This window comes from Aphelocoma coerulescens, chromosome 1, assembly GCF_041296385.1.
Source record: "Aphelocoma coerulescens isolate FSJ_1873_10779 chromosome 1, UR_Acoe_1.0, whole genome shotgun sequence".
NCBI lineage: Eukaryota > Metazoa > Chordata > Aves > Passeriformes > Corvidae > Aphelocoma > Aphelocoma coerulescens.
The window spans coordinates 114,665,631-114,679,198 of record NC_091013.1 but is presented as its reverse complement, the minus strand read 5'-3'; the positions used below and the strand labels follow the sequence as shown (position 1 = coordinate 114,679,198).

General features: G+C 39.3%; 1 protein-coding gene and 1 long non-coding RNA gene across 4 annotated transcripts in view; one reads left to right on the top strand and one right to left on the bottom strand.

Annotated features, from left to right (window-relative positions):
* The window catches only part of HTR1F (5-hydroxytryptamine receptor 1F), a 105,196-nt gene that overhangs the window by 37,300 nt on the left and 54,328 nt on the right, over nt 1-13,568 (bottom strand). The gene's annotated exons all lie outside the window — the stretch shown is intronic.
* Nucleotides 1-13,568, top strand: part of LOC138115339 (uncharacterized) — a 65,902-nt gene that overhangs the window by 48,477 nt on the left and 3,857 nt on the right. For 2 of the 3 annotated variants that reach the window (XR_011153256.1, XR_011153268.1), the window contains one exon: nt 8,488-8,597. The exons of the other annotated variant lie outside the window; for it this stretch is intronic. This is a non-coding gene — a long non-coding RNA (uncharacterized lncRNA). The remainder of the gene's footprint in view (nt 1-8,487; nt 8,598-13,568) is intronic. 3 annotated transcript variants of the gene reach the window in all.

Genomic DNA, 13,568 nt, shown 5'->3' with positions numbered 1-13,568 from the left:
GAGTGTGACATTCTCTTCTGTGGAACTCAGAGCTAAATTAGCACAGTCCTCCTCCCCCGTTTCTTCCTTCATGGATTGCAGTGCTGTGGCTGTATTAATGAGGCACCGGCCCTGTGGAGTATGTCTTTCTAGTGCCAAAGTTCAAGACTGGTAAAAATGTCTGAAAATGTTTAGTTTTCTGCAGGTTATAATTAAAAAAAAAAGATTATTTCGTTCATTTTTTCTTTTCTTGGTTGCAGCATTAAAAATGACCCATTTTATATAAAGAGATGTTAAGTACTTGCAATTTCTTTGCCTTCCATGCTGTTTTAGCTGTGGACGAGTTTACCCACATCAGAAGACATTTCTAGCAGTGTTAATGGTACCTAGTTTTCATGGATTTGGTGGTTTGCTGTATTCCCAGAAAGTGAACTTACAGATAATAACCCTGAAAGTTTCTTACATTATTTCCCACTGTGAAATGTGGCCTTTGTAGGAAAAATTACCTGAAACAGTGGTTCACAAAGTGGTCTCTGGATTGGTGGTGGTTGGAGGGCTGGGCAGCACTCTGCTCCTCAGCTAAAACAAGTGCCTGCTTCATACTGCCTTGTAAGGGAAGCCACCCTTGGTTTTATCAGTGTCTTCTCTTTCAACACCAAGATGCTTATTTTGTTTGGCACTAGGGCTAGGCAATAAGCAGGAAAGTGCATGAAATGGATGCATGGACAATCATGGAAAAGCATGCCTGGAGAAAGTGCTTGCTCCTAACTGCCATGAGCTGCAGGTTGGCTGCTGCTTGAAGAATGAATAATTGCATTCCTTTCTAAATGACACACTTTAGAAGTGGTGTGGATATTCCCTTTTTTTAGTCAGTCACATGTCCTGATCCAGCAATGTGTTTTAGTTCTTTTTAAACTCAGATGATACTTTGAAATAAATGAAACCAATATGTGCTTCAACACTGTTCTCAACCATGAGTTCTTTCCAACGTCCAGGCCTTTAAAAGTCCCTAACTTTTAAAAAAGTGATCATTGCTAGGATAATTTCATGCATTCGGAATTTCCGTGGGCATTCAGCTGACGTGCCTCATGATAGACACCCAAAACCCAGAGTGTGTGAGATATGGGCCATGCAGGAGCTGAGAGCTGACCCCCAGCCCAGTGCCTTAGCCACCTTCCCACCCCCACTCCACTGAAACTGGAGCGTGCACAGGGCAGGAAGCAGAAATCAGGGATGGTTAACCAGGCTGGTGATTTCAGTGATGAAGCTGATAGAAGAGCAGAAGCAGAGAAGTGCACTGAGGGGAGCAATTTTAAGTACTTAATTACAGAGTGCCTGAAGAAGGCTGGGCACTTTCTGGAGCACAGATCAAGTGCTTTCTCCTCTGATAGGATTAGGCCGCTCTGGCTACTTGTGTCAAGTCCCTTTCAGACATGCTTTGATTCCTCCCACTCCCCAGAGGACTGTAATTAAGAAGTTACTGCCTCCCAAGTGTGGAATTATGTTCTCTGAAACCCAATAACCAGCCCTGAGTGTAAAGCATCCCCTGCTTCCTGCAGGAACGTTCGTCTGACAAGTAGGTACCTCAGCTTTGGTAAACTGCAGAGGATGTTTTGTCCCCAGACAATGAGTTGAGTGTGAAGTGTTAGGGGATCAAAAAGGAGACATGAAGTAGGTAAAACACAAATAAGTGTGTAAGTGTGCTTGATAACTATTTTTAAAATAAAAGCTTATGTGAAACTCTGAGTATTTGTTGTTTGCCAGAAAAGAGCAAAGATAGACTTCCAAGGACTGCAAGTTTGGGTTCAGTGTTTGGCCAGAATCTTTGTGCTGTTGACAAAAATAAAATTCAAGGAGTTATTACCTCTTAAAGCCTTTTATTTACACTAGCCAAACCCCCAGTTATGTCTGTTGCAATTTTAAGCTTCTGTGAAGGCAAAACTCACGTTGTGAAAATAGTATATGTGAGGCAGAGATATAATCTGATAGAAAACTGGTTTTGAGCAGTAATCTTGAGTGTTTCACCACACCAGTCAGTGTTACTGTCACATCTGACAAATATTTACGTTTCCCTTGCTAAAGGCACTCCAGCAATAGAAATAAACAATTCCTAGGCACTATGTCCCAGCACAGTCAGAATTTGGAGCTAAACCCTCCTTGTTGCCAGCCACGCTGGGCTCTAGGTGGGCATGGAGACTGTTTTTGTTCCTCCCTCACTGCACCAGCCGTCAGGCTTCCAACAGTGCTTCCCGTGTTTAGACTAAAGAACTCGATCTCTTTGATATTTCTTCTTAGTCCACATTTTCTAGTTATTTGAATTTTTTCCTTGTTCCTTTATGGGTGCTTTTTAGTATGTCCCTGACCCTGCTAAAGCACTCAAAAATGAACAGAGTGGTCTGGGGTGATGTTTTATGCATTACACTATAATATTTTAGGTTTTTTTTTCTCCTCTCCAATAGCATGGCATTGTTGACTCATGTTCAGCTTGTGATCCCTTAAATCCTTCTCTGCAGAGTCCCTCACAGCCCTGCTTTACACAGGTGATGATTCCTAACTCAATGTAGTGCTTTGAAATTCACTCTGGACAATGAATGGCTCTCTCTTTTTAAATGGGCTGTTCCTCCAGTTTGCCCAGAGATGTTCTGGATTTAGGGCTGAGTTGTCAGAGTTGTGCCACAATCAAGAACACATTTTACAATTGTCTGTTCTTGAACCGTTGTTCTAGAGAAGGACTTGCAGCTCAGGAGATATTAACACCTTCAGGGAGGGTTAAAAATGAAAAAAAATGAATGAGACTTCTAGGGAAAAAAAATGAGTATATAGTTTTAAAAGTCAGGTTCAGTGCCTAGTGTCTTTAAGTAGTACCTTTTTCCAGTTCTACAAGTCATGGCAAGTTTCAAATAAGTTAAATATAAACAATTAGGCTGGTTCTACAGCAGGGATTAAAGGTAATGCATTGAGGAAGAAACTAAAGGGTAAACTGTGCAAAAAGTTAAGGAAGCATTTTGTTTAGTAGATGATTCTACTAAATTAAAATATAATTAATTTTACTAAATTCTGACTTAATGGCCGTCATTATCAAACATACAATAGAACCTTCAATTTCTTCACTTCCCAAATTACTTTTGGAATCATTCCCTCTCTCTGCCAGCTGTTGTCATGTCTAAGCTATGAAGTCACTTGTAACAACTAACCTGGAAATATGTAGAAGTACTGCAGTTATTCCAGATGCTATGAGCAGGGAAAAGTGATGAATGCATAATATTCTAGATTAGTTATTTCTTCAAAATGTGTCCTGAGCATTGTTAGAAGCCCTGGGGGCAAGACATGAAAATAACAGCATTATCTGGGTTACAGATTACTGCCTTCCAAATAAAAGATTAACATGAGTCTATAAACCATTTTTTTGGGGGGGGTATCCCTTCAGTTCTGTTTCCTGTAGCACTAGTTAATTCTTGTGTTCAAAAGGAACGGATGAACAGAGTATTCTAGTTCTGAATGTGAATGTTTCTGAATAGAACAGGGAGCACTACAATATTTGTAGTAGTCTGGCTGTTCTTTAGTTAATTATAAACATCTGGTCAAACTGGCATCCCTATTATTGTGCATGCAACAGAATATAGTATCTTCCTTCTGCATCCTGTTCATTTGCATAGGGATTTCTATTTCCTACAGAATATATCTGTTAGTGTTGATAACAGCTCCTTTTAGCTTGACTGTTCCTGTATGGATGAAAACAATCTAGATTTACACGACAGAAGGTAAAAAATTCTAATTTAAGCAAATATTTTTAAGTGTTGTTGAATATACTGAAAAACCATCCCACACTTAAAATGACAAATGCCTGTATAGGACATATCAGCACTCTGTTGTCACTTTGCAATATGTTGTATGACATTATTGGATCTCCAGGTTTGCTAGAGAAGAGTGAAAAGGGAAACAGAATTACTGCTTCATACCTTAGAGTGGAAAGTAATCATCATGAAATTCATTCAGGTGCCAATGCCTAAATCTATCCACATATTTTCCACTCTAAATGTGATTTTTGACTTCCTGTAGCTTCACAAAAAACCAAAACAAAAGAGAGTTGTCATGCTGATTTTGTGCCTTAGGATGAACTGGTAAAGAAAGGGAAAGGTCAATAAAGACCTCAGGATTAGACACTTGCCTCTGGATCTTAAAATGAGTTTTAGTCCTCTTTCTGTTCTAGTATCAGTTACGGGCTCTCTGAAGTCATTTAAGTGAGGGTCTTGTCCCTCTGTGTGATCTCTGGCTCTTGACTTGAGAGCCCATCTCTGAATTACAGAAGTGATGAGATGATGTGAAAAGCTGATATCCGGAAGGTGTAGAGCAAAAACAAAGGGCTGTGCACTGCTAACACCTAAGGCCACTGCCCGTGGGGATTGGGGCAGAGGCCTTCACTGGATTTTGGAAAAATCTATGGTGATGAACACCACTTAAAAACACCATGGGCACTTCTAACTCGCTGTGGGGTAAAAGTAATACCTTCCCAAATATGTCTAAAAATGTTGCTTATGTAACCTTTGTGTTTTTACAATCCGATCATTTTTTCCTTTAGAAATTTCACTCTGGGTGTTTGCAGTTATTTATTTTATATTTCTGGGCAAGAGAAACCTACTTTACTCAATGTCAGAGAATAAATTAAGTCATCCTTCAGTGTGTCACTTTTAATCTGGAGATCATTCTCAAGATATTTTTAATGACTTTGCATCTAGAAATATCAGTCTGATAATTTGTCTAAACTCCTTGAATACCATCTCTTACCGTTACACTTATTTAAGGAAACTTATGGTTTAAATTTTGGCTGCACTCTATGTAAAATGTGTTTCTTAAAAGCCTTCCCATCGTTTATATGTATAAATATTAATACATATCATTTTATGACCTTTACTGTTATCTTATTTAGAATCCTGGAAAAATATGAAAAAAAATTGATTCAGAAAGAATACATTTTATTTTTATTTAACTAACAGGATAATATTTTAAAATTATAGGAATTAATCTGAGATATACAATTTTCCTATTTAATGCTGTCTTACCCACAGGCCTGATGAATGGCTGCTTGACTTTGCTACCATTAGCTATGAGATGCAGGGGAGAGGACTTCCTCCAGACCTACTCTTGTATCTTTCCTAAATTTTGATCCCAATGTGTAAAAGCAACCTCAATTTCTCCTCTAGGAGAGCTAGAAAAGGCTGTGGGATATTGTGAACTGTTATGCCTCATGAATCCTCTCCTGTCAGGTTTCACTCAAGCTCTCTTCCCTTTCCCTCATTTTCCTGAGGAGATGCTGCCCTTGCACTCTGACTGTGTTGCCTTTTTGCCTCCTGTTTTATTATCCAGACTGTTCATGGGCTAAATTTTTCTCTCTTAGAGAACAAGCCAATTTCTAACATGGCAAACCTGAACACCAAAGCCTAGAGGTTTTATGCCTGAGCCTGTTGCAAAGCAGGAGTAATCACACAGGGCAGCACCACATCTGTTCCCCTCCAAGAACATCCTTTGTATCTTCAAATTCTGAGTCCCTCATGCAATAGCACAGCCATGTAATTCAAGGGTTATGGTGTTAAAATATTACTCTGTCAGGCTAGGACATGGGTTTTCATCTTTTTAGCTTTTACATGAAAAAAACCCTAACCATATGATAAGAATTATATACAATAACTATGTTTTGGTGCCACAAGGGCTACCAGCCTGAGGGAGCATCTCTGAGAGATGATTATAGGCTCAAATCAAATATTGCTTTGGCTGTGGGCCATGGCTGCAGCATTTCCTGCTGTATAAAACTGGCAAATGGACTGGCCCAGCAGGTGCTGTGTCTGGCTCTGGAAGCACACTGGAGAGTGGTCTGGGGCTCAAACTTGGGGTTGGCTTCCTTTGCTGACCATGAAACTGAGTAAAATGAGTTGCTGTGATGAATTGTACCTTCCTAGAGAATTGTCTCATTCCAGCTGCTGTCCTCTGAGCACACTCATACTGACAGTCTTTATCTCTGTTCTTGGCTCTTGCAAATGAAGGGATGATAAGAACTAAAGGGCAGAAAATTGTCCCAATGCCTATGGATAAGTGTACAAATGCAGTGCAGGCAGCACTTTCTCCTGGAAGTTCTCTGGTCTACCTCATTTTCTCCTGACATTTCAGGAACATCCTGGCCATGCAGGCCATTCGTTTTCCATGAATTTCTTTCCAAAAAATTAGTTATTGTCAAATTATGTTTGCTCCAGGGGGTATCAGGTCTGAGCAGCCTCAGACCATCTACACCAGCTGGTTAGGTGGCTGGGGCTCTTTTTGCTGGTGTGCTGCACAGAGACAATTTCTATGTGGCTTCAGGTGCCTGTTCTACAATTTTAATGTTTTCCTTTTCTAAATGAAGACTAAATGCTACATGTCTGCTCCTGTGTAGAAAATGACATATGCCTCTGTATATAGGAATATCTTAAACTGGAATGGGAATTCCTGGTTTCCCTTAAGTAGCTTCCATGTTAATTTGCACTTTGGCCTCTAGTGACTATTTTTAACTGAGGCACTACACCTCCAAACCCTTTGGCTTCTTACATGCTGCTGAACATTCGCTTGACTGGTGCATTTGGTTTTGTAAAGGAGTCATCACAGAGCAAGCAAGGTCAAAACTGTCACTGTTTCAAATGAAAAGTAGGATTTCAAATAGATGGGGAGATTAACTTTGCCCTTTGAAAAGCAACTCTGTTTTTCAGGAATAAAATTCATCTCTGTAACTGCAAGAAGAAAATAATTATCACCAAGTTACCAATAAGAGCACTTCTGAAATGTGCATGCATTGGGACTGAGATGTTTAAAGTGTGCTTGAAATTTATCTTAATTACGGATCTAAGCTTGCAAGATGGTGAAAAATAGTATTTCTATTTAGTAGGAGTGGGTGGTGTTACCTATTAACATAAGTTTGAATTCACACAGTAACATTTAAAGTCTATTTATAAGTGAAAGACTAACAAACAGATGAGTGAATATAGGTCAGAGAGGGGAGTTAAAGAGAATGGGAATAATAACACCTCTGGCTACATGGGCTGATGAGGCACCACTGCTGCCAGGGAAAAAGGATCAGAAAAATAACTAAAGTAAACTATGGCTGCTTGCAGCAGAACAAAACACCAAACATTCTGACTGAGCTTTACAGCCCTGCAGACTGCCTGAGGAGCTTTGTGTTTCATCCCAGAGGCAGACATAGAGTGCTTATTATTCAAATACCCACCACTTATCCCTGATAATGCTCTCAAGGCATACCTGACTGAACTGTAAAAAACCCAATCTGGTCAAGTGCTGGTTTAATATGCACAAGCACTGGCTCGCAAACCACCATGGATTATTTTCATGAACTACAATTTCACTGTCAAGATTTAATTAAGAAATATATCAGAGCCTTTGGAATAAGCGGGGTGGTCAGGGGTGTTGAGCAAGTGGACTGTGGGGCATGGCAGGGGCTGAAAAATTTGTGCACTGACCAAGCTGTCTTCCCAAAAGTGAAAAGGGACAGGATTGCTTAAAAAAGCCACCAAACTGTCCACCTTACTTATAATGCACAAGGTGGTTTTACATCATCCTCATCACTGTGAGCCACATTATGTAGCTGGGATTTGATTGTATTAACCTACATATTGCAGTCTTGAAAATCCTGGGAAAAGGACACATTTTATGGCACTATAAAGTCATCATTTTTCTGCTACTGTATGAAGATTATTACATTCCCTGAAAATACACAACAGATTTAATCTGAAATAGCATGTATTTTTTTTTTTTTTTCTGTACAAGCAAGCTGTCTGGCAGGCAGCAGGAGATAAAGAGAATGTTTATTATTAAATTCTGGTGACTTATAGCAATATTTTTATAAATGCATATACATTGAAGCACTAAAAAAACCCCACAACCAAAAAATATTAAAGCTGACATGATGACTTTAAATAAAGTTCGGAAACAGTGAAGCCTGATGGGCAACTAGACATCATTCCAAAATACAAACTAATATAAATTAAGGAATGTTTCTACTCTAAACCTCATGTGTTAAACCTAATCAGTATTTACTGTATTATCTCTGAATAGAAAAAGGACAGCGCATTATCTGTTTCAGTAATGCAAAGTTAATTTTAGCTGTCAGAAGGTTGGAGTCAAAGACCTATAAAAGAATATATTTCCTGAGTGAAATCTAAAGGGAGATTTTAATTTGTTTCTGTTCCATTGCTTCTGAATAAATTGTTTTGAAGCAGATAATGAATTCATGTAAGTGCTCGTCTTCTGTTCTGGTCCTAAAATTTCTAAAAGTGTTCTTAAGAAAGCTCTTTTTTCTCACTTCTAAAGTATAACCAAATACATTGGAGTTTTTTTCAGTGTTAAAATGCCTTTGTGAGGGCAGTTCAAGCAAGAGTTTTCAAAATTCAAATAACCTTAAATAAAATTTATACAGTTGTGACAGAGTTGTTCAAAATTTTAAATATGTGTTTTATGTATAATTTTCAGGGCTCTAAATATATTAGCTGTTCCCAGATGCTCATCACTGGGGAGGAGAATCCTAAACTTGGAGAAAGTTTATGAATTTTAATTTCCAGTAGCAAAATGATTATTTAAAGGTAAGAATTTAGAACTGTTGAGAGATGAAATGTGCAAGCAAAAGACTCTCCTGTATTTTTTCAGCTCACTATAATGCATATTCACCTTCTGAGGCCCAAAGTTGCAAATTTGTCTTTTAGCTATGCAAGATAAATTACAGAGAACTTTCAGTGGAAACAGGGAAGGTACCTGCAAGCACGTTTTTAATAGCAACACACACGCCCTACTACGGAATTCATGAGATCCTGGCTATGCAATTATTAAAACTGCAGCACTGATTGCCACAGGATGCTGAAACAGCTAACAATAAAAACAGATTGAAAACAGATCACAGCAAATTCATGGATAAGGATCCACCACTGTTATTTAACATGAGGACTCTACACGTAACCTCCATCCCAGGAACTCCTAAGCTATTTTGAGCAGGACTATTCCAGTGTGGCTGTATTTAGGAGGTGTCACAAAGTGTGCATGTTTTTTGGGCCTTAGTGAAAAATGCTTGTGTAGTGACATGGAAGATCTTACTGGTTTATAGCAGTGAATTATAAAGAACTCAACAGGGACAATGTTCTGATTAGTGCTGTGGGATTCTTGCATGCAAGCTGGAAAGCTTTTGCTGGATGGTTCATTGACTGAAAGAATTCCCCTAGCCCTGGAGAACCAGGCTGAAAAGTTTTCTTTTTCCTCATTGATTCGTTCTGGAAACAAACAAATGGTGTGGCTTGGGATGGTGTAAGACTGAACTCAGCAGACTTGTCTTAATGGGGGAAATGAAAAGCAAAGTGGCTGTTGGGGACTCAAAAGTGTCACCTGTGATTGTAATTGCAGAACTGTGACAAAGCAGCAGCTTCCCATTTAGTGATGGATTCTGGGCCCTGATGAGCCAGAGGGCTCAGTGACTTCCCTCCATCGGCACAATGATTTGTTTCACTTGCTGCTGCTGTAAGCCCTGCCTTTCTTCAGCTGAGAATAAATGAGGGCTGTGCTGTACCAGAGCTTGTAGCACACTGAGCTATAAAAGCTGTCACTAAACACATGTCATTTGGTGTGTGTCTCATGAGGAAATGGGAGGGAGATAAAAGATTTGGCAAGTTAGCCCAGCACTTCAAAGTACAAAAAGCCTCAAGTTAGTTCGACTTGCTTAGGTTTTCCTCTATACTCCTTATTTTTTCCTAGCTAGATTCTAGGATAAGCTCAAGAACACAGATACTTCCCTGGGTTCCACAAAATTATGACTTTCTGTAGGAAAACCTGTTAAATTTTGCCACTACCTCCTTCTGACACTGGAGTATATAAGGCAGTAAGAAATGTTCTTTCAATATTCTTCAGATTAGAAGGCTGATGTGTTTGAAACAGGTATGAGTATCCTCTGTGCTTCTGCTCTGCTGCACCCTCTGTTTGCAGCACGAGTGACCATAGTCCAGCCACGTAGAACTGGCAGCAGCAGCAAAGGCACCAAACTCCCAAACACAAACTCTCCCTTTACTTGCAGAAAAAAATGTGGGGGCAACAGGGTTCCTTCAGATCCATGCAAAATTTGGTTTGTTCGTTTGTGGTTTTTTGTCCCCTCTCTGCTTTCCAATAAGGACAGAAGCTGGTGAAGGCACAAAGCTGCCATTCTTGATGGAAAAGTTATTAAAAGCTGGAACCACAGCTTGCAGTTCCAGAGAGGGCTCTGCTGGCTCACCTGCTTTTTTAGACCAAAGTGAGGTTGTTTTTGAAGAGTTGTGAGCCATCCTGGTTAACCTGCTTTGAGTCCATCCCTAAGGACAGCTGGCTACAGGAACATACGTGTGTTATGTATAGAATAAAACAGCTGCCTGTGGAAACATTCTTAGGGCTGCAAGATTACAACTGAAGGTGCATTTGAAGGGCAGCAGATAAAAACTAATAAATCCCTACCTATGTGGGCTTCAATTGCCTGGCATAACTTCAGCTTCCAGAGGGCTTTAGTTAAATTGTTACAATTTGTCTGGCTAAGAAAGACCACAAGCGTTTTCAAAACTACTTTTCCCCAAGAATTCACTTTGCCTATTCATACTGAAAGCACTCTAGCAAATGGACCAATTATTGTTGTATTTTTGTTCAGTACAAGATGGGTTTCAAGGCACTCTTGCAGTAGCACAGTTATGAGCAAATAACCACTCCAGGGTAATTCTATACAGACCTTCATATCCCCATTTTTGTACCTCAGATACATTTGCAGCTTTCTCAGTGCATCAATTAATTAAGCTAATCTGAGCCTATTTATGGCATATGTCTGTAGCTTCCATGTCATGGAACTGTTTTATCTCTTTGAAACATAAATTGCAAGTGTTGAAGGTTGGGGCTTATGTCTGTGTGTCTTAAAGGAATGAAAGGGATAGGAAAGAAAAAAGACCAAAATCAGCAATATCTTTGTGCTGGTGAGCAAGAACAGCTAAACTGTCAATTTTTTGCCTTCTTATGGGTCAGTTCAAAATCCATCTCTCTGAGCAGCAGCTCAGCATCTGACAGTCAGCTGTGTTGCCAAATAGTCCATTTCTATTGTTTTAAATACCAGCCTGAATCTACAGCAGGTTTCTCAGCTGCTTCCTTATTTTACATAATTGATCAGTGCAATGACTGCTAATTATTAAACTTTAGAAATCATTTTATGGAGGTGATGACCAAGATACCTGAAGATATGAAGTTCAAATACAGGTTTAATGTCTCCTCCTGGTTAAACACAGCATTTTTGTGTTTTAGGGTTGTCTTTTTGTAAGCTGCAATAACAAAATGTAAACTGCCTAAACTGCCTACCTATGGAATTTGCCTTAATTTTAATCATATTTAAGCAGGCAATCTTCTGTTGGTTTCTTTTTGGGTTTTTTTTTGCTTGTTTTTTTGTTATCTTGCTATCTACTCTTTCAGATACAGCTAAAGGCATGATGTATGTTTTTGTCCAGCTTAGCAGTATACTTATTTATAATTTAAAACCAAATCCTGTTCCAAAGGAAAGGAAATACTCTTCTCGAAACAGACCTGAGAGAACTGGACCTTTGTTTGTCTGGCCAAGTAAATAACAGCTCTCTGAATGAGTACAGGATTAAATCTAAATTTCCAGCTTGGTGCTGGGATAGGCAGAGATCTGATGAACACTACCTCAAAACTTCCACTCCAAAGCCCTGTTTCTCTACTGTTCTCTACTTTCTAAGCTAACCTTAACCAGCTGGTTGAAATTTCTGGCTGCCTTAGGTTATTTTCTTTACAGTGTAGGAAAAGAAGGAAGAAATATTTCCAGGAAATAGATGTTATTTTCCAGCAGCTGTGTTTTTCAGAGACAGAGAGAGAAAAGTTAAGTTGTCTTGCCAATGTAAAATACCTGTGAATATTTTTCTTGGCTGAGAAATTCTAGCTGTCTTTTATGACCTTGACATCTGACATGGGACGACCTTGCTGGCGAGACACATGGCCTTGGCATCTTTGTGGAAGCTCAATTAAATCTGAGTAGCAGACAAATAAAATCTTGCAATGTGTACAGGCTTAGTACAGGCTTTATAGATTTTTGAGAAATGAATTCTGCAAAGAATGCCAGTGCTAAGTTTTGTTTACTCATAGGAAAAACACAATGCATTGTATTTCCATTCCATTTCCAGGCTATCATCTGTCTCTTAGGTGCTCCGTCACCTCCAGCATGTCAGCTGCTGATTCCAGAGGATCCTGCTTTGTCAAACAACTCTTTGTTAGCCGATTAATCTTTGGAAGCTGCTCTGGGTTAGAGGCACATCAAGAAATCCTGTATTTAGAATAAGCAGTATTTTCAATTGGCTGCCTTGTATTTTTCTCTACAGAAATATTGATCTTTCTTTCCAAGGACCTGAAAGACCCCAGGGGAAAAGTTTCTAACGACAGGCTCAGATAAAACCCAACACACTCCTTCAGGACAACATTTACATGCAAGCTTTGATTTTTATGGATTATAGCCCTTAGCTGTCATGGGAGACAAGGCTCACAACAGCACAGACCTTGTCAAAAACTCTGCAGCAAGGACTCTTAAAGCACACAACAGCTGTCACACAGAGGAGCCCATGGAATTTGCTGCTCACTAAAGATTGCCAGTGTTTCTTGAATAGACCACGCTACCTGTTCCCCTGCACTGGGGACATTTCAAAAGGGCTTTGCATATTTTAATCTACCCTATGAATTAAAGCTTTTTTCCCCCTTTTTCTTCTCTATGTTTCTGGTAAACTACTGCTCTTCCTGAAGTCACCAACTCCTGCTAATTGAGAAAGTTTCATGCACCTGTTTATATAAAGGGAAATGAAGCTTCGTCATTTTCTAAGTTTTTCAGCTTTTTTTAGTAGAATTCCTCTCACCTCCTTTTATGTGTCTGCTTAAGCTAAAAGCAGTCTGTGCTAGACAGGTACTGTTTGACACTTTAGGCACCCTTTATGGGTAAGGAGTGAAGCAAATACTGGGGTGTGATTGTGCTGATCTATTTACACCAGATGCCTTGCACCTCATGAGTATCAGTTTATCTATTACTGCAAAGAGAAACTTGGAGTGATTGGTTCAAGATGTCTATCTTTGGTCAGTTGAATTCTAACCTTAATTTGCAGGTACTAAGCGTTTAAGCTTTGACTGGGAATAAGGGATATTTGGCAATTTTTTGCTGGGAAGTTTGTGGGTGGTGTTGTGATAGTCAACAGGAATAGATTCTAATAGATTTTAATTGATCCTAATATAGCATAGTCCTGGTATTTAGTGTCCTGAGAATCCCACATTTTTGAAAGGGAAAAAGATGTCTCTTCCCTCATTGAAGTGCAAGAGAAAAAAGACTTTAGTACTGTATCTTAGGTCCTGACTAAAATCCCAAATTTGAGCATTCATCTGCTGACCCTTTCAAAAGTAAATCCACTGAGCTTTGCTGTACCAACCCTATCTGCAATGACTGAGCTTAGTTTAATTCAACTAAACATGTTTAGGTGATGACAACACTGTGTTCAAAACAGGACACTAACTTATCAAAT